Source organism: Engystomops pustulosus, chromosome 4, assembly GCF_040894005.1.
Source record: "Engystomops pustulosus chromosome 4, aEngPut4.maternal, whole genome shotgun sequence".
NCBI lineage: Eukaryota > Metazoa > Chordata > Amphibia > Anura > Leptodactylidae > Engystomops > Engystomops pustulosus.
Window position 1 is genome coordinate 175,531,048 of NC_092414.1, and position 23,680 is coordinate 175,554,727.

The 23,680-nt window shown below is 44.8% G+C and overlaps 1 long non-coding RNA gene across 1 annotated transcript; it reads left to right on the plus strand.

Moving 5' to 3' along the window:
* Positions 1-367: 367 nt before the first annotated feature.
* LOC140125708 (uncharacterized) lies at positions 368-15,189 on the plus strand. Its single transcript, XR_011854707.1, has 3 exons — positions 368-451; positions 4,048-4,160; positions 15,077-15,189. It is a non-coding gene; the product is annotated as an uncharacterized lncRNA (long non-coding RNA).
* The last annotated feature ends 8,491 nt before the right edge of the window (positions 15,190-23,680 follow it).

Genomic DNA, 23,680 nt, shown 5'->3' on the forward strand with positions numbered 1-23,680 from the left:
GGTCAGGGGCGGACTGGCCATTGTACTCACCGGGAATTCTCCCGGTGGGCCGGTCGGTTTCTGGCTGGACAGGGCCGATCTCCTCTGTCTGGGGCCGGTCTCCTCTCCCCCTCCTCGGACTTCCTATAACTGTCTGTAATCATAGTACCCACATCCTATTATTGATGCGGGTACTGGTGACACACAGAGGCAGTGAAGCGCCGCTGCCTGTGAGCTGAGGGTCCGGAGCGCACAGGTATATGATGTACAGCGCGCAGGCCGGCACCGCTCAGCTCACACTGTATCTTACTGGAGCTGCTCTGTGCAGCAGTGATGTCACGGGAGGGGGCGGAGCCTCCGGGAAAGGGGCGTGGCTTTATACACAGTCTCCTCACAGTGCGGGAAGTGGAGCTGTAATGGCTGCCTGCAAGAAGAACTGGTAGGGGGACTGTGTGCAAACATGTGTATGGAGGTGAAGGGGCTTCACAGGAGGGGATGGGATGGCTGTAGTAAGGTCAGGGAACACCTGTATCTTACATGGGGCTGCATGTCTGGCAGGGGCTGAGGTGGCATGAGGTGTATCTTACGTGGGGCTGCATGTCTGGCAGGGGCTGAGGTGGCATGAGGTGTATCTTACATGGGACTGCATGTCTGGCGGGTGCTCAGGTGGCATGAGGTGTGTGTTACGTGGGGCTGCATGTCTGGCGGGTGCTCAGGTGGCATGAGGTGTGTGTTACGTGGGGCTGCATGTCTGGCGGGTGCTCAGGTGGCATGAGGTGTGTGTTACGTGGGGCTGCATGTCTGGCGGGTGCTCAGGTGGCAAGAGGTGTGTGTTACGTGGGGCTGCATGTCTGGCGGGTGCTCAGGTGGCATGAGGTGTGTGTTACGTGGGGCTGCATGTCTGGCGGGTGCTCAGGTGGCATGAGGTGGCATCTGGCGGGTGCTTAGGTGGCATGAGGTGTGTGTTACGTGGAGGCGCATGTCTGGCGGGTGCTCAGGTGGCATGAGGTGTGTGTTACGTGGGGCCGCATGTCTGGCGGGTGCTTAGGTGGCATGAGGTGGGTGATACGTGGGGCTGCATGTCTGGCGGGTGCTTAGGTGGCATGAGGTGTGTGTTACGTGGGGCTGCATGTCTGGCGGGTGCTTAGGTGGCATGAGGTGTGTGTTACGTGGGGGCTGCATGTCTGGCGGGTGCTTAGGTGGCATGAGGTGTGTGTTACGTGGGGCTGCATGTCTGGCGGGTGCTTAGGTGGCATGAGGTGTGTGTTACGTGGGGCTGCATGTCTGGCGGGTGCTTAGGTGGCATGAGGTGTGTGTTACGTGGGGGCTGCATGTCTGGCGGGTGCTCAGGTGGCATGAGGTGTGTGTTACGTGGGGCTGCATGTCTGGCGGGTGCTTAGGTGGCATGAGGTGTGTGTTACGTGGGGCTGCATGTCTGGCGGGTGCTGAGGTGGCATGAGGTGTGTGTTACGTGGGGCTGCATGTCTGGCGGGTGCTCAGGTGGCATGAGGTGGCATCTGGCGGGTGCTTAGGTGGCATGAGGTGTGTGTTACGTGGGGGCGCATGTCTGGCGGGTGCTCAGGTGGCATGAGGTGTGTGTTACGTGGGGCCGCATGTCTGGAGGGTGCTTAGGTGGCATGAGGTGGGTGATACGTGGGGCTGCATGTCTGGCGGGTGCTTAGGTGGCATGAGGTGTGTGTTACGTGGGGCCGCATGTCTGGAGGGTGCTTAGGTGGCATGAGGTGTGTGTTACGTGGGGCTGCATGTCTGGCGGGTGCTCAGGTGGCATGAGGTGTGTGTTACGTGGGGCTGCATGTCTGGCGGGTGCTCAGGTGGCATGAGGTGTGTGTTACGTGGGGCTGCATGTCTGGCGGGTGCTCAGGTGGCATGAGGTGGCATCTGGCGGGTGCTTAGGTGGCATGAGGTGTGTGTTACGTGGGGGCGCATGTCTGGCGGGTGCTCAGGTGGCATGAGGTGTGTGTTACGTGGGGCCGCATGTCTGGAGGGTGCTTAGGTGGCATGAGGTGGGTGATACGTGGGGCTGCATGTCTGGCGGGTGCTTAGGTGGCATGAGGTGTGTGTTACGTGGGGCTGCATGTCTGGCGGGTGCTTAGGTGGCATGAGGCGTGTGTTACGTGGGGCTGCATGTCTGGCGGGTGCTTAGGTGGCATGAGGTGTGTGTTACGTGGGGCTGCATGTCTGGCGGGTGCTTAGGTGGCATGAGGTGTGTGTTACGTGGGAGCTGCATGTCTGGCGGGTGCTCAGGTGGCATGAGGTGTGTGTTACGTGGGGCTGCATGTCTGGCGGGTGCTCAGGCGGCATGAGGTGTGTGTTACGTGGGGCTGCATGTCTGGCGAGTGCTGAGGTGGCATGAGGTGTGTGTTATGTGGGGCTGCATGTCTGGCGTGTGCTGAGGTGGCATGAGGTGTGTGTTACGTGGGGCTGCATGTCTGGCGGGTGCTCAGGTGGCAAAAAATGCCAAAGATGCAAATTCAATGAATAAAATAATGAAAAAACGCCCCCCCCCCCCACACACACACACACACAAAAAAAGAAATAAAATTTCTTAAAAAAAAAAAAAAAAGCTTTTTACAAAGCAACCATCATGGATGTGCAGTATCAGCTGCAGTCTGGCCACTGAGGTTCGGCGGCGTCGGCTGCAGTCTTGGTGTTTGGTGTCAGTGGCGTTAGGTTGGTGGTGAGAGGTTTCGGTGGCTGCAGTCGCAGTCTGGTTGGGGGGAGGTTGGTGGCTCCAGTCTGGGCAATGCATAATGTAACATCACTACAACTGCCTCAATTTAAACACAGAAGACACTGACACATATCTTAGTGCGACCTCTGGGTGTACGGGACTGTGTTAAGATGTGAATTTTTGCGGGATGAGCTAATGTTTTCTTTGCTACCTTTTTTAAATCTGTACGGCCTTTGATCACTTGCATTACTGGGTTCAACACCGAGAATAACTGTTATTATATTTTGATAGAAAGGACATTTTGCGGGGATACCTTACATGTTTATGATTTTTACTGTTTATTTTCATATCAGTTCTAGGGAAAGTGGGTGATTTAAATATTTAGCTTTTTTATAATTTTTTTTTTTACTTTTTCATACCCCTGGATTGGTCCTACCATATACTGCAATGCGACAGTACGGCAGTATATGTGGATTTAACACATGATCTATTACAATGTACCATTGGCACATTGTAACAGGTCTTGGAAATATAACAGAATATACTTCTGTATTCACAGTATATATTTGTAGTTATTCTAATGTAGTGGGGAGCTGTATGTTTTGTAGTAAATTATAAGTGGCAATGTAAATATTATTATTTTAGTACACACATAATTTATCCTAGGGCACAGTGTGGTCAGTTGTGGTGTGAGGGGTATATATGATATATGTGGGGGTACAGTGTGGTCAGTTGTGGTGTGAGGGGTATATATGATATATGTGGGGGTACAGTGTGGTCAGTTGTGGTGTGAGGGGTATATATTATATATGTTGGGGTACAGTGTGGACAGTTGTGGTGTGAGGGGTATATATGATATATGTGGGGCACAGTGTGGTCAGTTGTGGTGTGAGGGGTACATATGATGTATGTGGGGGCACAGTGTGGTCAGTTGTGGTGTGAGCGGTACATATGATATATGTGGGGGCACAGTGTGGTCAGTTGTGGTGTGAGGGGTATATATGATATATGTGGGGGCACAGTGTGGGCAGTTGTGGTGTGAGGGGTATATATGATATATGTGGGGGCACAGTGTGGTCAGTTGTGGTGTAAGGAGTATATATGATATATGTGGGGGCACGGTGTGGTCAGTTATGGTGTGAGGGGTATATATGATATATGTGCGGGCACAGTGTATACAGTTGTAGTGTGAGGGGTATATATATGATATATGTGGGGGCACAGTGTGGTCAGTTGTGGTGTGAGGGGTATATATGATATATGTGGGGGCACAGTGTGGGCAGTTGTGGTGTGAGGGGTATATATATATATATATTACTTAGGAGCACAGTGTTATTCAGGTGACACTATAGTGTAAGTGACTGTAGTGTCTTTAGGCTCACAGAGGAGCTGCAAGGAAGTGACTAAACGTGAGCGTGAATTCTTTATCGACAAGTGAAGGCCTGGAGAATCAGTGCACTTTTATACCTGATGGAGATGATCATCACCTGTGAGTAGCTGAATGTCACTTCTGACAATCCTGTACAAAGTGTGACACTTTCTGCTTTACACGAGGTAGAAACAGAAGTCCTGTGGAAGGAAAGATAGGGAGGCCTGGCGCAGCATTCCTGTATATAATATGCTACCATGGGGTGCAGCAGCCATGTGGATAAATTACACAGGTCTGCTGCACCCCATAGGTCCATATTTTACGATGGCCTGCTGCAGCCTGACTACCTTTGTTTTCTTACACAGGACTGCTGCCATCCCCTCTATGTAAGGTGCTCATGTACATAGGAGGCAGTTTTTTTGCAATTATATTCCTGTACATAGGGGGCAGTATTATAGTAGTTCTATTCTTGTACATAGGGGGCAGTATTATAGTAGTTCTATTCTTGTACATAGGGGGCAGTATTATAGTAGTTCTATTCTTGTACATAGGGGGCAGTATTATACTAGTTATATTCCTGTACATAGGGGGCAGTATTATAGTAGCTATATTACTGTACATAGGGGGCAGTATTATAGTAGTTATGTTCTTGTACATAGGGGGCAGTATTATAGTAGTTATATTCTTGTACATAGGGGGCAGTATTATAGTAGTTATATTCTTGTACATAGGGGGCAGTATTATAGTAGTTATATTCTTGTACATAGGGGGCAGTATAATAGTAGTTATATTCTTATACATAGGGGGCAGTATAATAGTAGTTCTATTCTTGTACATAGGGGGCAGTATTATAGTAGTTATATTCTTGTACATAGGGGGCAGTATTATGGTAGTTATATTCTTGTACATAGGGGGCAGTATTATGGTAGTTATATTCCTGTACATAGGGGGCAGTATTATGGTAGTTATATTCCTGTACATAGGAGGCAGTATTATAGTAGTTATATTCCTGTACATAGGGGGCAGTATTATAGTAGTTATATTCTTGTACATAGGGGGCAGTATTATAGTAGTTATATTCTTGTACACAGGGGGTAGTATTATAGTAGTTAGGGGGCAGTATTATAGTAGTTATATTCTTGTACATATGGGGCAGTATTATAGTAGTTATATTCTTGTACATATGGGGCAGTATTATAGTAGTTATATTCTTGTACATAGGATGCAGTATTATAGTAGTTATATTCTTGTACATAGGATGCAGTATTATAGTAGTTATATTCCTGTACATAGGAGCAGTATTATAGTAGTTATATTCTTGTACATAGGGGGCAGTATTATAGTAGTTATATTCCTGTACATAGGGGGCAGTATTATAGTATATATATTCTTGTAGCTAGGGGGCAGTATTATAGTAGTTCTATTCTTGTACATAGAGGGCTGTATTATAGTAGTTATATTCTTGTACATAGGGGGCAGTATTATAGTAGTTCTATTCCTGTACATATAGGGCAGTATTATAGTACGGTAGTTCTTTTTTTGTACATAGGGGGCAGTATTATAGTACGGTAGTTCTATTTTTGTACATAGGGGGCAGGATTATAGATGGTTAGCTTGTATATGGGAAAACGTATTTTAGTAGTTTTATTTTGTATAAAGAAGGCAGGATTAAATGTGTTATTCTATATATACCAACAATTTGTCGGTTATGACCACACCCACTTGTCTTTGACTCCGCCCATAAAATGGGGCCGCTTTTACAGTTTTTTCCAGGGCCATTTTAAATTCCCAGTCCGCCCCTGGTTAGGGTGTTCTATTAGAATAGTGTTAGGCAGGAGTGATTCTACAAGAACCCAACAGCCCTTCTTAGGGCTACAATAACGTTATAAATTTTTTTTTTATTTGCTTGTGGCTGGGCTTGCTGGCACTAGTAGTGCAGCTAGTACCATATTGTGAGGAATTTGCAGGGGGACTTGCTACCGTTGTGTTTAGCTCTTAGTGACACACATATCCACCTCAAACACCAAAGTGGGACAATTTATTAGGGGTTTTGATTAGAATTAGGCAGAGTCTGCTTATTTTTTTTTTTTTTACCTTTATTTCATTTTATAGCTCAAACTCATCTTGCAAAGCAGTGTGCTTTCAGTGTAGGCTACAAAATAGCCATAGGAGAACCCCAACGGCTTACTTAGGCCTACAATAGCGTTATATTTTCCTTTTTTTTATTTGCTTGTGGCTGGGCTTGCTGGCATTAGTAGTGCAGCTAGTAACATATTGTGAGGAATTTGCTGGGAGACCTGCGACCGTTGTGTTTAGCTCTTAGTGACACGCATATCCACCTCAAACACCGAAGTGGGACAATTTATTAGGGGTTTGATTAGAATTAGGCACAGTCTGCTGATTTTTTTTTTTTACCTTTATTTCATTTTATAGCTCAAACTCATCTTGCAAAGCAGTGTGCTTTCATTGTAGGCTACAAAATAGCCATAGGAGAACCCCAACGGCTTACTTAGGCCTACAATAGCGTTATATTTTCCTTTTTTTGTTTGCTTGTGGCTGGGCTTGCTGGCATTAGTAGTGCAGCTAGTAACATATTGTGAGGAATTTGCTGGGAGACCTGCGACCGTTGTGTTTAGCTCTTAGTGACACGCATATCCACCTCAAACACCGAAGTGGGACAATTTATTAGGGGTTTGATTAGAATTAGGCAGAGTCTGCTGATTTTTTTTTTTTTTACCTTTATTTCATTTTATAGCTCAAAGTCATCAGGCACAGCACAAAATCCAGTTGTGTGCTGTCAGTGTAGGTTAGAAACTAGCCATAGCAATAGGATAGCATCGTTTTGTTAAAAAAATTAAAAATTAAAAAAAAAAAATAAACACAAAAAAAAAAAAATTAAAAGTTTACACTTTAATTTGGAAAATGTTTAACCTGAGGGCTAGGGGTAGAGGACGAGGGCGTGGACGTGGGCGTCCAACTACTGCAGGGGTCAGAGGCCGTGGTCCTGGGCGGGGTGAGACACCACCTGCTGATGAGGGAGCAGGGGAACGCCACAGAGCTACACTCCCTAGGTTCATCATGTCTCAAGTTACTGGGACTCGTGGTAGAGCACTGTTGAGGCCAGAACAGTGCGAAGAGGTGATGTCGTGGATTGCGGACAATGCTTCTAGCCATTTGTCCACCAGTCAGTCTTCCACGCAGTCCACCCATGTCACCGAAATCAGCACTCCTCCAGCTCCTCCACCTCAGCCTCCTTCCCCCCAGTCTGCCCCCTCCCAGAAAAATTTGGCATTTGAACCGGCATACCCTGAGGAACTGTTTTCTGGACCCTTCCCACAGTCACAAACCACTTGTCCGGTTGCTGCTGAGCAATTTTCCGATGCCCAGGTTTTCCACCAGTCGCAGTCTGTGGGTGATGATGACATTATTGACGTAGTGGAAGAAGTGTGTAAAGAGGTGTTGGACGATGAGGAGACACGGTTGTCAGACAGTGGTGAAGTTGTTGTCACGGCAGGAAGTCCGAGGGGGGCGCAGACTGAGGGATCGGAGGATGATGAGGTGACAGACCCAAGCTGGGTTGATAGGCCGGGTGAACACAGTGCTTCTGAGACGGAGGCGAGTCCTATAGCAGAACAGGTTGGAAGAGGCAGTGGTGGGGCCAGACGGAGAGGCAGGGCCAGAGCTGGTGCATCAGCGCCAAATGTTGCCCGTAGTCAAGCTCCCGTGGCGAGGGCTAGATTTTCAGAAGTCTGGAGGTTCTTTAAAGAAACACCGGATGACCGACGGACTGTGGTGTGCAACCTTTGCCAAACCAGGATCAGCAGGGGTTCCACCACTACTAGCTTAACTACCACCAGTATGCGCAGGCATATGAATGCTAAACACCCCACTCAATGGCACCAAGCCCGTTCACCTCACACCACTGCTCCTTCCCCTGTGTCATCTGCTAGTCAGCCCCCTGCCCAGGACCACGGCCCAAACACCTCCCGTGCGAAAACCCCATCTTCGCCTCCACGATCCTCCGCAGCTTAGCCTGGAGATGCTGCCCTATAGGCTGGTAGAGACCGAGGCCTTTCGAAACCTCATGGCGGCGGCCGCCCCTCGGTATTCGGTCCCCGGCTGCCACTACTTTTCCCGATGTGCCGTCCCAGCCCTGCACAAGCACGTGTCAGAGAACATCATCCGTGCCCTGACCAACGCCGTTTCTGACAAGGTCCCCCTGACCACGGACACGTGGACGAGTGCTGCCGGGCAGGGCCACTATATATCGCTGACGGCACATTGGGTTAACTTGGTGGAGGCTGGGACCGAGTCTAACCCTGGGGCTGCTCATATACTGCCGACGCCGAGGATTGCGGGGCCTACCTCGGTCCAGGTCTCAAAGGCCTACTATGCCTCCTCCTCCTCTCAACCCTCCTCCACCTCCTCCTCCTCCGAATTACCAACCGTGGGCATGGCGCCATCAGGCGGTAGCTCTAGGCACAGCAGCAGTGCCATCGCTAAGCGACAGCAGGCGGTGCTCAAACTGCTGAGCCTAGGCGATAAAAGGCACACCGCCCAAGAGCTATTACAGGGCATCACGGCGCAGACTGATCTGTGGCTGGCACCGCTGAACCTGAAGCCAGGCATGGTTGTGTGTGACAACGGCCGTAACCTGGTGGCGGCTCTGCAACTCGGCAGACTGACACATGTGCCATGCCTGGCCCATGTGTTAAATCTCATAGTTCAGCGTTTCCTCAAGACATACCCCAATCTGTCTGATTTGCTCACGAAGGTGCGCCGCATCTGTGCGCATTTCAGGAAGTCCAGCACAGATGCTGCCACTCTCAGGGCAGCGCAGCGCCGCCTCCAACTGCCCGCTAACCGACTGTTGTGCGACGTGCCCACGAGGTGGAATTCAACATTAACCATGTTATCCAGAGTTTACCAGCAGCACAGAGCGATTGTAGACTGCCAGATGTCAACTTCCACCAGAACTGGTAGTCAGGTCAGTCAGCTTCCTCAAGTCTACAATGTGGAGTGGACGTGGATGTCTGATATCTGTCAGGTGCTGAGTAACTTTGAGGAGTCAACACAGATGGTCAGTGGCGATGCCGCCATCATCAGCCTCACCATCCCGCTGCCTGGCCTGTTGAAAAACGCTCTGGTCAGCATGAAGTCGGAAGCTTTGCGCTCGTCACAAGAGACGGGGGGAGAAGATTCCCTTGTTGATAGCCAAAGCACCCTTAGGTCTGTTTCTCAGCGCATATCGGAGGAGGTGGAGGTGGAGGAGGATGAGGAGGAAGAGGAGGAGAATGTTGGCGAGACAGAAGAGGGGACCATTGTTCAGTCCTTCACTGTTCAGCGTGTATGGGCAGAAGAAGAGGAGTTGGAGGAGGAGGAAATGGGCAGTCAGGCCAGTGAGGGGAGTGAATTCTTGCGCGTTGGGACTCTGGCACATATGGCAGATTTCATGCTAGGCTGCCTATCCCGTGACCCTCGCGTTCAAAGAATTTATTCCAGCACCGATTACTGGGTATTCACTCTCCTGGACCCACGGTACAAGCAAAATCTTTCCACTCTCATCCCTGGAGAGGAAAGGAGTGTGAGAATGCATGAATACCAGCAGGCCCTGGTGCACAAGCTGAAACAGTATTTCCCTTCTGACAGCGCTAGCGGCAGAGGGCGTACTTCTGCGGGACAAGTAGCGAGGGAGAGTAGGCGAGCAGGCAGCTTTTCCAGCACTGGCAGGGGTACGCTTTACAAGGCCTTTGCCAGTTTTATGTCACCCCAGCAAGACACTGTCACCTGTCCCCAGTCTCGGCAGAGTAGGGCTGATCTTTACAGAAAGATGGTGAGGGAGTACGTAGCTGACCATACCATCGGCCTAAATGATCACACAGCTCCCTACAACTACTGGGTTTCAAAGCTGGACATGTGGCACGAACTGGCGCTGTACGCCTTGGAGGTTCTTGCCTGCCCTGCCGCTAGCGTGTTGTCCAAGCGGGTTTTCAGTGCAGCTGGTGGCATCATCACCGATAAGCGTACACGCCTGTCGACTGACAGCGCTGACAGGATGACACTTATCACGATGAATAAAGCCTGGATTTCTCCGGATTTTCATTCTCCACCAGGTGAAAGAAGCTCAACCTGAATAATGTATGCACTCCTCCTCCTCATTGTCCTCTTTGTACACTAAAGCATAGGAAACTGGCTATTTTTTGCCAGGGCCAACTGGCTCTAGCTATAGTACTCTATGTATTTAATTTTTCTGGAGGGCCACCTACCCGGTCCTCTGTTTTAAGCAATTTTTGGGAGTGCCACATACAGGCACTCAATCTATTTAATTTTTCTGGAGGACCACCTACCTGCTCCTCTGGTTTGAAAACTTTTTTGGACTGCCACATACAGGCACTATCCAAATTAAATTGTCTCCATAGCAGCCTCCACATGTCGTCTTTTTAGCTTGCTCCACACGTTGTCTCCATTGCTACCTCCACACGTCATCGCCATAGCTGCCTCCAAAAGTCGTCCATATAGCTGCCTCCATACATTGTCTCCTTATCAAACGAACTGTGTCAGGCAGAATTTTGGGTTGTTTTCATGGATTCCACATCAAACTTGTTAACTTTGTCGCCACCCTGCTGTGTAATCCACAAAATATACTGGCAAACTTTTATCATTTACCGATATTATTTCAGCGCTTCTTGCGCATCTGTTTACATTCCCCTCACCCGCCATATCCCAAACTTATAAGAACGCTACTACACTTGATCTTATACAAAAGGTTCTTAGAAGTGCTGTTTGGGGAGTAGCCTAGAGACAGGGGCTTGGATTGGCGAAAGCTCGCCTGGCTGCAGAGCGCCAGCTCCATGCCAAGATCCAACTAACATAGTTTTAACTGCAGCACCTTTAATCTACTACTAGTTCACTGCCTCCATACATCGTCCCCTTATCAAACGAGCTGTGTCGGGCAGAATTTTGGGTTGTTTTCATGGCTTCCACATCAAACTTGTTGACTTTGTCGCCACCCTGCTGTGTAATCCACAAAATATACTGGCAAACTTTTATCATTTACCAATACTATTTCAGCGCTTCTTGCGCATCTGTTTACATTCCCCTCACCCGCCATATCCTAAACTTATAAGAACGCTACTACACTTGATCTTATACAAAAGGTTCTTAGAAGTGCTGTTTGGGGAGTAGCCTAGAGACAGGGGCTTGGATTGGCGAAAGCTCGCCGGGCAGCGGAGCGCCAGCTCCATCTCAAGATCCAACTAACATAGTTTTAACTGCAGCACCTTTAATCTACTACTAGTTCACTGCCTCCATACATCGTCCCCTTATCAAACGAGCTGTGTCAGGCAGAATTTTCAGGTGTTTCACCAGATACATAGTGGAACTCGGCCCATCTGTCGCCGCCATGATTGAGACCTGAAGTTGCAATCATAGCAGCGCAATATGGATGCCCCATACTGTCGCTCTTAATCATGGAACCATTTCCGTAAAAACAATTAAAAATAGAACCACTATGCTATTCCATTATTCCTAGGTGAAATATTCAAACGACCCGGCCTGATTTGAAAATTATAATTTTTTCAAAGTAAACGCTTCTGGCCCCCAGGCCCATTTTGGGTGGGGAGGAGCCGAGAGACAGGGGCTTGGACAGGCGAAAGCTCGCCTGGCAGTGGACCGCCAGCTCCATCCCAAGATTAGGCAGCCTCAGAGGCATCCATGCATGCTGCCCCTGCTGTTTCCTGTCCATTTTGCCTCCACGATCCTCCACAGCGTCCACCAATGTCTCATTTCAACTCTCTATACCCCAGATGCTGGAGCACGAGAGGATATGCAGCACATCATCCCCTTATCAAACGAGCTGTGTCAGGCAGAATTTTCGGGTGTTTCACCAGATACATAGTGGAACTCGGCCCATTTGTCGCCGTCATGCTGGAGACCTGAAGTTGCAATCATAGCAGCGCAATATGAATGCCCCATACTGTCTCTCTTAATCATGGAAGTCGTCTCCATGGCTGCCTCCACATGTCGTCCCCTTATCAAAAGAGCTGTGTCAGGCTCATTTTTCAGGTGTTTCACCAGATACGTTATGGAACTTGGTCACTATGTCGCCACCATGCTGTGTTATCGACTAAATATACCGTCAACCTTTTGTTCACATAGGAAATCATTTCACCTCCTTTGGTGAAACCTGAGTCCATTTAGGGTATGTCGCCATGAGACTCTCTAGCCTGCCACTGATGCCGCCACTCTCTAGCCTGCCACTGATGCCTCTGCATGCCGTCCCCTATAGTGTCAGGGTCAATTATTGGATGTTTTAGATGCTATCTAGCCTCATTCGGTCACTCTGTCATGGCCATGCTGTTGCCCATAATTTTGGCATAATGGTGCGCTTAAGCAGCCTCAGAGGCATCCATGCATGCTGCCCCTGCTGTTTCCTGTCCATTTCCGTGGTGTTTCCATCCTTTTCTGAGGTTTCCAGGTGTTTGGCCAAGCTTCCCTGTGCAGAGCCTTGGTCCCCTTGAAAAATGCTCGAGTCTCCCATTGACTTCAATGGGGCTCGTTATTCGAGACGAGCACTCGAGCATCGGGAAAAGTTCGTCTCGAATAACGAGTACCCGAGCATTTTAGTGCTCGCTCATCTCTAGTTGTCTCCAACAAAAACACAATCTGTTAAAAGGCCCATCTGGTGCTTAACATTCCAGAAATGATAATGACAAGATGTGCATTTCAGATATTATAGGATTTGTTTTTATTAGAGTGCTGTTTTAATTATTTCATTTCCATGGACTTTTGGCTCTTGTTAGGCAATGTTATTGGCCTGGAAGAAATTCTGGTTCTGAAAGACTCCCTTTAAGTGATGAATGCACACTTCACAGATCAAGTACTAAAATATATGAATTTATATAGTTGGTAGGAATCTATAAATTAAGCTTTTTACCAAAGCCGCTCCATGGCTGTTTATCAGTTGTATTATTCCTGATATCAGGGTAAACCTGCAATACCAGACACAGCTCCTAGGCCAACATGGCGTTGTGTTTGGAAATAAAGCAGACATATTTTTTAATCCTGAAAAACCCTTTAAATATCCACTATCCAGCTGGCTCTGATGTGTCCCAAAGTTGTCAAAATCTAAGTAGACAATAAAAAAGCAATGTTTTAATAGTTAAAATCCCTTGTAATCCACATTGTGCTATCTCTAAGGAAGATGTCTTATAAAAACAAAATTGACTTTGACTGTAAATCACAGAGGAGTCACATTTTTCAGAGACGGCATTGACCTCAGCATTATATTCACAACATCTCAGAATACCTCCCTGTTATTTACATACAGACACTAGAGGAAGGTGCAAAGAGACCCGAGGATCATACATTCATGTTTCACTTATTTATATAGTCAATACCCAGGAGTTATATCACGTAACAATGATGCTTCTCCAGCGTTTCCACTGCACATGGATAACATAGAGCACAATTGTTCTTTGTTTCTAGTTCTTAACTTACTTTCTGGCTGACAATAATAGCCACCCAAAATGTAAGATGTACCTCTTTGGAGAAAATATTAGATATTGGATTCATTGGAGGTTTACTACTAATGAGAAAATAAGAATTTATTCTACATATCAAATATTTGTAGATCAATTAAGCTGATCAGCATCAGCATTGACATCAGTCTATGAAATAGATGAGACACATTGGAGCTTGGATTATTACGGTATCTGGAATTGTATTGGATACAACTGTGTCCATCTGTAAAGGACAGACTAAACATTATTTTTGAGGTAGAGTGTCCATCTCTGGTTGGTTCTATACTTATAATACTAGGTGCTCTCCTGGAAAACTTCAGTGATGTTATTCACCCCTGGTTCAGGTCGTTCGGCTTCTCAACATTTGTTTGGCTCTCGATTATACGTACCTGTGAGTTGGGTGAACCTTAGACTGGAACCATATTTGGGACTGTGATCCCTGATACTCATTGTTCTGCTCTACAACTTGTGCTTGTTGGATTATAATATTGGCTGTTGAGGACCTCCCTCCTCCCTCCTTTGAGAAACTGCAAGAAGTGTGGCTAAGATCAATTAAGGGGAAATAAGGTAGAATGAAACACAATGCTATCGTTGGTAACAAAACTCAGATCCATAACTGGGAGTCTATTTTAATAGGTTGTACCACAGGTTATCCACAGCAATTGCTGGGAATGTGTCTTCTCTTTTCACTAATTGACAGAGCAGCCAATCGAGCATGTGTCTTTCCACCCTATTAAATACTATGGGAGTGTCAAAAATTGTTGAGCACAGTGCTCTGTTTCCATCGGTGCTCCAATTAATTTTCTATGAGAATGTCAGAGATACCCGAGCACTGTGCTCTACAACTCTCGTAGTATTGAATTCACTAGCAGGGCGCATGCTTCAACAATTAGTAAGAATGCGACTTCTATTCTCCTCATCAGTAGGAGTCCCAGCAGTCAAACCAGCAGTGATCAGATTCTCATCCCTTATCCTGTGCATCAAACTTGATATGATCCCTTTAAACTTTGCTATGAGGCTCACACTTTTTATCATTTTACCCCTAAAATTATAAGTATGGTGGTGAACCTATGGCACAGTTGCCAGAGATGCCACTTATAGCCCTCTCTGAGGACTCCCAGGCTGTCAACCTAGCACAGATTACACCAGGCAGGACTCAAGGTCTCCTGCTGCTGCCTCAGGTAGTCCATGATGTGCCACATTCCTTTTGGTTATAGTTTGTTTTTTTGGTCTTAGTTTGGGTACACTGCCTCTAAAAGATACGCCATCACTGCTCTACAGTGTGCCAACCAACCTAGACCAGCCAGCCCCACACGTGTGCAATTTGACATCACTTGAACAAATCAACTCTAACGAATCCAGTAAGATGAATGGACAGAAAGAGTAATGAGAGCACGCATCCCCAAAAAAACTTTTAAGAAGAAGTCAAAATGTTGTTATGGAGAATACTTGACTGAGTATGAATTTTATTCTACAATGTTCCATAACTTATTCATGTTTTGTTCAATATTCCAGGATCGATTTGGTTTCATGAATAAAGTCCATGATGTTCTTATTCACATGAAAAGAAATGATGTCATACAATGGACGGCAATGAACATTTTACATTAGCTGTCAAAATAATCCTGAAGCTTGTGAAAATTTGGCATGATTTAGGTAATAAAATATATCTTGCTTTTCAACTCGTGCATGTCAAATTCATTCTGTATCTCTGAGCAATATGTACACATGGAGGGAATACTATGCTGTCCATGAGTATCCATGTGTACAGGGGAAATGGTGGGGACGTTCGGAATAGCGATGAGTCTACCAAGAACATACGTTGTAGAGTAGAGGTACTAGCTATTGAGACTTTTATACCTTCATGATACAAGTGAGAGGCGTTGAAGCAGAAACTCTTCGTTATAATCCATGAAAAATTGCAATTATGAGTGAGATATGAAATATAGATTTCATTATCTTCTCACTAGGGTATGTGTGTTGCTATTCTGCATTGTATGTCAAGCTGTAAATTCCTGAAGGCTTTCTTATCTACTTCATGGCAAGATGCCTGGCTTAGGGGCCTGTGTTGCTCATGACTTGGAATGTATCGTCTCACAGCTCACTCCCCGCACGTAGCACATTACCGGATGACAAAACATTATCAGCCATTATCTTACATGATGCAACACTGAAAGATGTCTAGGGTAGTGGGCAACACCCATTTACTGGCACTTGTTGCGTAACTTATGATATTATCAATGGAGATCCACATGGTTCAGCCCTGGAGCATGGCACAGAGTAATGCTGGAACATAGGCTAATGATTCCTCCCTGAGTTTCAGGATCCTAATCAGATTGAGTCATTGACAAAAGTTGGGAAAACAGATCAGGATGCATTAAATCTGCACAAAGCCATGACACTTCTTGGCAAACTCAAGGCGATTGTTATGGATGGGTTGTACAGTGAGATACTGATTGAGGTTAAAGATTTGCAGTGCCCTCTTCTCTAGGACATTTGTCTGTAATTCTCTCAATATGACGCTGATGATTGTGCCAGGAAGGTGTCAAGGACATCAAGACCACACCTCATCCAGTGTTAACCATGCAGCAAAAACACAAAACAACACATTTTATTGTAACTTTCACAAATAATCCTTTGTGTTATGAGTATTGTGATGGAAACAATTGTTTCAGAAAAAGCAAGGGGTCAGTTCACCTTATTAAACAATGGTTGGGTTCTGATTCAATATCCTATCATATCCTTTAAACTCTGCATAATAAAGTACAATTGAATATATGAAACTTAGTAATATATTATAATTGTAATATTAATCAGAGGAAAGTGATTCTTTCTCCATCTACTTGGCTCCTCACAGGCTTCCTCTTTTCCTGATAAGTCTATTTTAATCTAAAGTTTTTGCTGAATTCTTTCTTGCTAACAAGAGAGACAAATAATCTACTTAGAAGCTCTAAGAGAGGGGAGGAGGGAAGAATGAATGACAGAAACTAGATCTCCTCACCCCAGCTCTGAGACAACTGCAAATTACAGAGAGTAGCTGCAGAGGAAAAAAATGAAGATTACACGTCACATAATACACAGAAACAGTGTCATTTTTTATGTACAGACACAAGGGTATTGATTTATTCAAAGTTTGTTTAAAAAGAGGTACAGTAAGTTCTTTAAAGGAGTTGTCCTCGCTTTCATATTTTTTTAGGAGTGACTTGGGGAAAGGGGGCTGTGAGAACAAAAAAGCAGCTAAACTTACCTCTATCCGGCAATCCATCCCACCGCTCTCCCTCACAAGCATAGCTTGCACTAACTCCAGCTTCTGTCTGTGGCCTGTGCTTCCGTTACACAGTCTGCATCCATAAGTCGGAGTGGGAGTGTGTCATGAAGAGGAACTGTGTCTCTGTATACATACAGAGACCATCGCTGACATGAGGAAACAACACTGAACCGCAGTGGCAAGAGAGGTAAGTATAGATTCTTTCTTGTTTCCAAAGCCCTACACATGTCACTCTTAAAAAAATAAAACAAAAATTCAGGAAAAAGTATAAATCTGCCTATACACTTTAGTTCAAATGTATGTATAATGAAATTTTACATAATTTTCGATGGTCGGAAACAAAGAATCAGCGTTGGGATAAGTGTTAGTTGTGTTTGACATTTTTGAACCATAAAAACCATGTAATAAGTATGACCGAACTTTATAACAATATGGACTTTGTGTATGGAGTTGGAAAAGAAAAAATTGTTTGCTGCATGTTCAGCATTATAAAATGTAATATTTGTAGCCATTTTAACATTTATGTTATTTTAAAAGGGGAAATCCGCTATAAACAATAATGCATATATCCTTAAATGGTTTGGATCAGTAAAGAGTGAAAAGACAACAGTCCTCAGAAGAAGGCTGCAGTCTAGCACACCCGCATATACAGTACAACAGCTTTGCTTGGGTTACAGCTCAGCCTTATTCAATTAAACATTGAACAGGACTAAGCTGTGCACAGGACTTGGGACTTAATGTCAATGGCATGTAAATTAGAGTGGTTCCATTACTGATCCTGGCATCTGGCTAGGTGCCTGTTCTCAGAACCCTCCCGATCCAATATTCTTGAAATCCAGAATACTCCTTTAAAGGAAACCTACCATTTCAAATGGTAGGTGTAAGCTGTAAACACCGTACACCAGCTCAGGGTGAGCTGGTGCCGGTGCTTAGTTTCGTTAGTGTTAAAACCGCGGTATCGCGCTTTTAACACTTTTTAAACTTTAGAGCAGAAGCCGCTTCGGCGCTGCGCGCGACCGTGCGCGCGCAACGCCTGCGGCATTTCCTATGTAGGCGCGCGCACGATCGTGCGCACGCAGCGCCGAAGCAGTTTATGCTATAAAGTTTAAAAAGTGTTAAAACCGCGATACCGCGGTTTTAACACTAACGAAACTAAGCACCGGCACCAGCTCAGCCTGAGCTGGTGCTCGGTGTTTACAGCTTAAACCTACCATTTGAAATGGTAGGTTTCCTTTAAATTTGAGAAAATGCTGGGATTGTTCCTCTTTTATTTTCTGCTCCTGGCATGTTAGATATTTGGTGGTTTCTCTTATTTTGATTGCTCCATCTTGGGAAATTTTAAATCCTTGCAGGTTTGGACTAATCCAGGAAGTGAATTATAATTATACCTCTACTAAAATCATTACCGATGTCTTATTTTTGGGTGTAAACGGATAGACATATTTCCTGTATAATGAAAGGGGATGTTTGGGTTTCTGTCATAAAAGCTTAATTACCCTATAACGAAATATTCTAACCTTCATCTAAGGTCTCTACTTGTTGTCTGTAATAAGAAAATGTTCCCAATTACATCCACACTTTAAAAAAACAGTTCAAACATCTTTTACTTACTACTGGTGAATATATGTTACTATTGTGCCCTAACTAGATTATCACCTGAAAGCAAGCCTTAATTTTCTATTGTATCTTTTATGATATGCCAGAAAATATGACAGAAAATAGGATTTTGAGGATTGAATGAATGTTCATATATCTATACAATTTCCTCAGGGATAAATGAAGCTTTATTGTATTTCTTAGGGCTCCCACCCAAAATTTCCCTCATGGCTATCTGCACCTTTCAGCAGTTCAGCAGGTCAGAGTCTTAAAAAATTAAAAACCGCATATGAAAAACACATCTGTTTCAAACAAGGCAGCTAAGATACAGCAGGTTAGTTCCATGTTAGATAGATGTCTATATGGTGCAAGCTTAGATACAGCGGCAAAGCTCTGTGTGCAGTATTGTAGACACGTCTACAATATTGCGATGGGATCTACATTGTCTTCAATGAATATAGTGAGAAAATGTAATATAGTTTTAGCTACTTGACCATAAACTGGTTTACTGTTACATCTGACAACAAAGGGTCAATTATATCATAAATCTCAGTGCATAGAGTAAGCGTGCAGAGTGTATTATGTGCAGTTTGCCTGTGTATAGTGCAGAGTGCACCAGATTGCGGATTTCTGGCACCTGTTCATTATGAAGCTGGTGTTCCCTGCACTGCCCTGACAGAGTGCACTACATTTTTGTGTTGCAACTTTAACATGGGACGTGAGACACAATTCTTTCGGACTTTTCATGAGAGATCTGGTGCGCACAGGAACATCAACTCTTTTCTGCAGATTTCATAGAAATTTACACAAGGTCAATTAATGACATTGAAAATTGAATTACTGACCTTGAAAATTGAATTAATGACCTTGAGAAATCTGTGCTGAAAATCCACACAGTGGGGATATTTAGGGATTGAATGACCCATGTTTTGGGTCACAGGTACATCTATGTGCCTCCCCAAGCCCCTGGAGCCCTCTTCCCTCGTTCCAGCGACGGTCCCCTCGCTCTGGCTTTCTGATATTTAAAGGGCCAGCGCGGCTATAATTTGCGCTGGCCGCCAGCCGCCTTCCCTGTTAAATTCACAGCCCCTTCCTGTGCCCCCTGTCAAATTTTTGTGCCTCTGAGAAAGCTTCCCTGTGTTATTCCTGTGATTATTGTGATTTCCCGTTGTGACCTCGATTCCTGTACCTGACTTCGATTCCCTGCGCCTTTCCTGACCTCCAGCCTGTCCACAACTCTATCTCCTCCTCACAATTCTGTACCTCGCCTTGGCCGCCACCACGAGAAAAGTAGTGCCTGTGGAGCGACCTGGTGGTATCCCGCCGCAGCAAGTCCAACCCACTTTGCAGCCGGGCTCTGGTTAAAACCGGGTGCCACTTAGACTCTGCCCCCAGGTATCGTCTTACGTCATCGCTCAGTAAAAAAATAACCTTTGAGGAGATTTGGGAGAGACTTTTTGGGGTAGACTCCTTGAATAATTGGGGGAATTTTACAACTCTTCTCAGTTATCTTCCTTTCTCAAAATTGTCAAAGTTGCTGTACAAAAGAGCCTTACATAGAAAATCACTTCACGCCATGTACTCATTTTGTTGTAAATTTGTTTCTGTAAAGCGCAATTATTGTGTTACAGATTGTCCCGGAGTCAGGGTGCAGTACTTGTTAGATTTTGAGCCCGAGCAAAAATGTAGAACTGAAAGTAATGTCACCAGCGATGCATTTGCACGCCCCATTTCTCCTGACGATCCGCTTGTGTGTGGAAATAATTACATCTCAGCTGGTCAAAGAATGGGACAACGCTGATTGATTACAGGGGTTTGGGTAATTTGGGATGAACTGATTTGACCTGTCTGAAGGCCGAAGTGATTAAAACGCTGGATAAAATGTGTGGTTTGCTTCATTACTGATGAATAAAGGAGAAAGAAAAGGCAACATTTAGGATTTACAGAACCCAAATGCACCAGAACGGTACAACAGATACATATATATTTATCGAAGGGTATTAAAGTTCAAGTGTGTTGTTATCTGACTGCTGTCATTTGACGGCTGGTGGTGCAGATAGTAACTCTACAGGGACGTGTTTTGGCATCACTACAGTTACTCTCCTACAGTTTAATAGGGTTGTCAGAGATTCTTGAAGACCCTGGGGAGAAGACAAAACTGGTGCACTGCTACCTCTTCTGATTTCTCCAATGAAGCAGTGACTCTATTGGACTTTCTCATGATGTGATCACTAGATGAATTCAAAGCGAACCTGTCACCAGGAATGTCATTTTTTTGCTGGTGACAGGTTCCAATAGTCTATGCTATGCTGATTTTAAAAATGCCAACATTTGGAGAGTCCTGGGGGGAAGCAGTTGCAGCCTGTTTGTGTCTATATTTCCTCATGTATTCTTCCTCTACTGCCATTCTCCTCCCTCCCCTGTCTGCTCAATGTACATAACAGGAAGTGGGGAGGGGTAAGAAAAAGCTGCATGGGTGTGGAGGAGACTGAGACACAGGCACTCACAGGCTGCATCTGCCCTTCCCCCGGGACTCACCACACACTGCTGGAAAAGAGCCGGTGATGCGAATTAAACGTATAAAAAGTACTGAAATGATTCAGGCATTTTTAAAATCAGCATAGCATAGGTTATTGGAACCTGTAACCAGCTTAACCAGCTAAAATGACATTCCTGTTGACAGGTTCACTTTAATATCTATTTTTTATTACTATTCCTATACTGTAAGCCTTTGTGAACAAGGCTCAATCCTAATATTTCATCTGTCATTGCTCTGTAATGTCTGTTAAGGTATATGCTATGTTATTTTATTTGTAAATGCCTCTCTGCAGAACATGATGGCACTACAGGCAGTCCCAGGGTTACATACAAGATAGGGTCTGTAGGTTTGTTCTTAAGTTGAGTTTGTATGTAAGTCAGAACTGTATATTTTATCATTGTAACCCCAGCCAGAACTTTTTTGGTCTCTGTGGCAATTGGATTTTAAAAATGTTGGGTTGTCACAAGAATCAATATTAACACTAAATCTTCATTACAGCCACCTTTGATAACTGTTACAGCTGATTATTGTAGCCTAGGACTAAAGTACAATAAATTACCAATATCCAGAGGTCCGTTTGTAACTAGGGGTCGTATGTAAGTCGAGTGTTCTTAAGTAGGGGACCGCCTGTATATAGAAATAAAGATTATTATTACATCTCTGCTAGGTCTCCTCAATAATATTCTTCCATCTACAGACTGGGTTTTATTCAGTAATAATCTGGTGATAATATTCTGTCTGTATGTAGAGTAGTGACAATGATGTGGCAGGATTATTAGGGTCTTGTACAGTAGTGTTATGGGTAGTAACATGTCAACACTGTATCTAAAATTCTTATGCATATTTGTTTCCACTATAAATTTTAGATCATATTGTTGTTTTGCACAGTCTACATACATACACAGGGTTAAATTTCAGGTAGTCTTCTTGGGTATATTTGTATGTAATCTGTAAGCAGACTTTGGGGCTTATTCACTAAGGGTCCATGGCTGCACTTTCGTCAGGTTTTCGGACGATTTTGGGGATTGCATGGCTGTGACAGGTATTGAACAGGAGATTGTGTCACTCCTCGGACCCCATAAGTAAATGTGCCCCTTTGTCTGACATTTGCTGCATAGTTGATTATAAGCATTGCAAATAGTAAAATCCAGATAATAATCTTTCCTAACCTATGTTATATACAAGGGTGGATGTGGTTTTTCTGGGGCCCCAGGCAAAGTTATTTCTGGGGGCCCTCTAATACATATGGCAGATCAATGAGTCTATTTGTGTTGGTGACCTGAAAATGTCAGTGTGGGGCCCCAAGATTTATGGGGCCCTAAGCAATTTCTTTAAATACGCCCCTAATCATAGATCACCGCCTCAGGCTACCTGCACGCGATGAGGAAATGAGGATGTGTGCTAGTCGTATTTTCTACAGCTAGCACACGTCCTCATTAGTATCAAAGGCTTAGTCTGTATGTAAGCCGACTACTCGTGACGCAAAAATGAAAGCAAGTCCGGCTATTCCTGCCTGTTTTTGAGTCCCTGGCTGTCATTTGCAATGAGCAGAGCTCAGGCCGAAATGACACACGATATGTGCTACCATTGTTTTCATCCCATATAAATGCACGTCTCATGCACAGGTAGCCTCAAAGATAAAAATGATACTATGCATATGAGATTTCTAAGAACTGTGAAAAATATAATGTATAACATACATTGCTAATATACAAAGGTCTCATATCTGAATCTTACTACGGTAGTATTTTCTTCTAATCATATAAGCTAACACACCACAAAGTCAAACATTCTTACATGGAATGCTGTTATGACTTTACTACATTGCCGTGGAATGTGACATATTCTGATAAACTCTATAATAATTCATTGAACAAGACAAAGTACTTTCTCTGGGACAGATTTTACATTAAAAGGTTGCAGTTGAAATGGTCCTTTATTCTCAGTGATCGGGGTAATAACCCGGCAATTAAGCACTTGTTGGAAGTGCATTTATGAAACGCGGCGCGGCAAACAGACAGTTAATGATAATAACAGTGCATAAGCTCCTGTCTGCAGCGCTGACAGACATGTTATCCATAGTCTCTTTATTAACTTTGCTTCCCTCCGAGTTTGCAAATTGCTCTGATCAGTGGAGACAAAGGCATCTCTCATTCACTGAATCACCACATATCCTGCACAATAATGTGGGAATTGGAAGGAAAATATCCTGTCTCACATCAAAGCTGCGCCTTTTTGTCTCTCTCAGGTATCTCATCATACTGCACCCTTTCTTTACCAGGATATAGTGCGTTGTCTAAAAGTGACTTGCATTTTTTATTTACTTTAAGGCTTTTGTGTATCATATTCCCAATGAAGGGCACTACGGAATTAAAAGACCGCTCTACGGTTCTTCAATGGATGATATGGACACTAATGGCTCAAAACTCCATCACTGTGATTCTTACAAAGCAGATATGTTCTCATTTTTTAAATAAATGACAACAATATACATCTCAGGCTGGGAATGGCACATTTTTCCAACTTTGGCACCAAGTCAAGCCCATTTGTATATTGTAATATACTGCCAGAGTACCTACACAGAGCTATGCAATGATCCGCAGTGCATTGTATCACTTCAGACAGTCCCTACAAACACTGCTCAGAATATCCAATGCCATGTATTGCCCAAATATAGGCACTTCTTTTGACATACAGCTCCTGCGCAATGCCATAC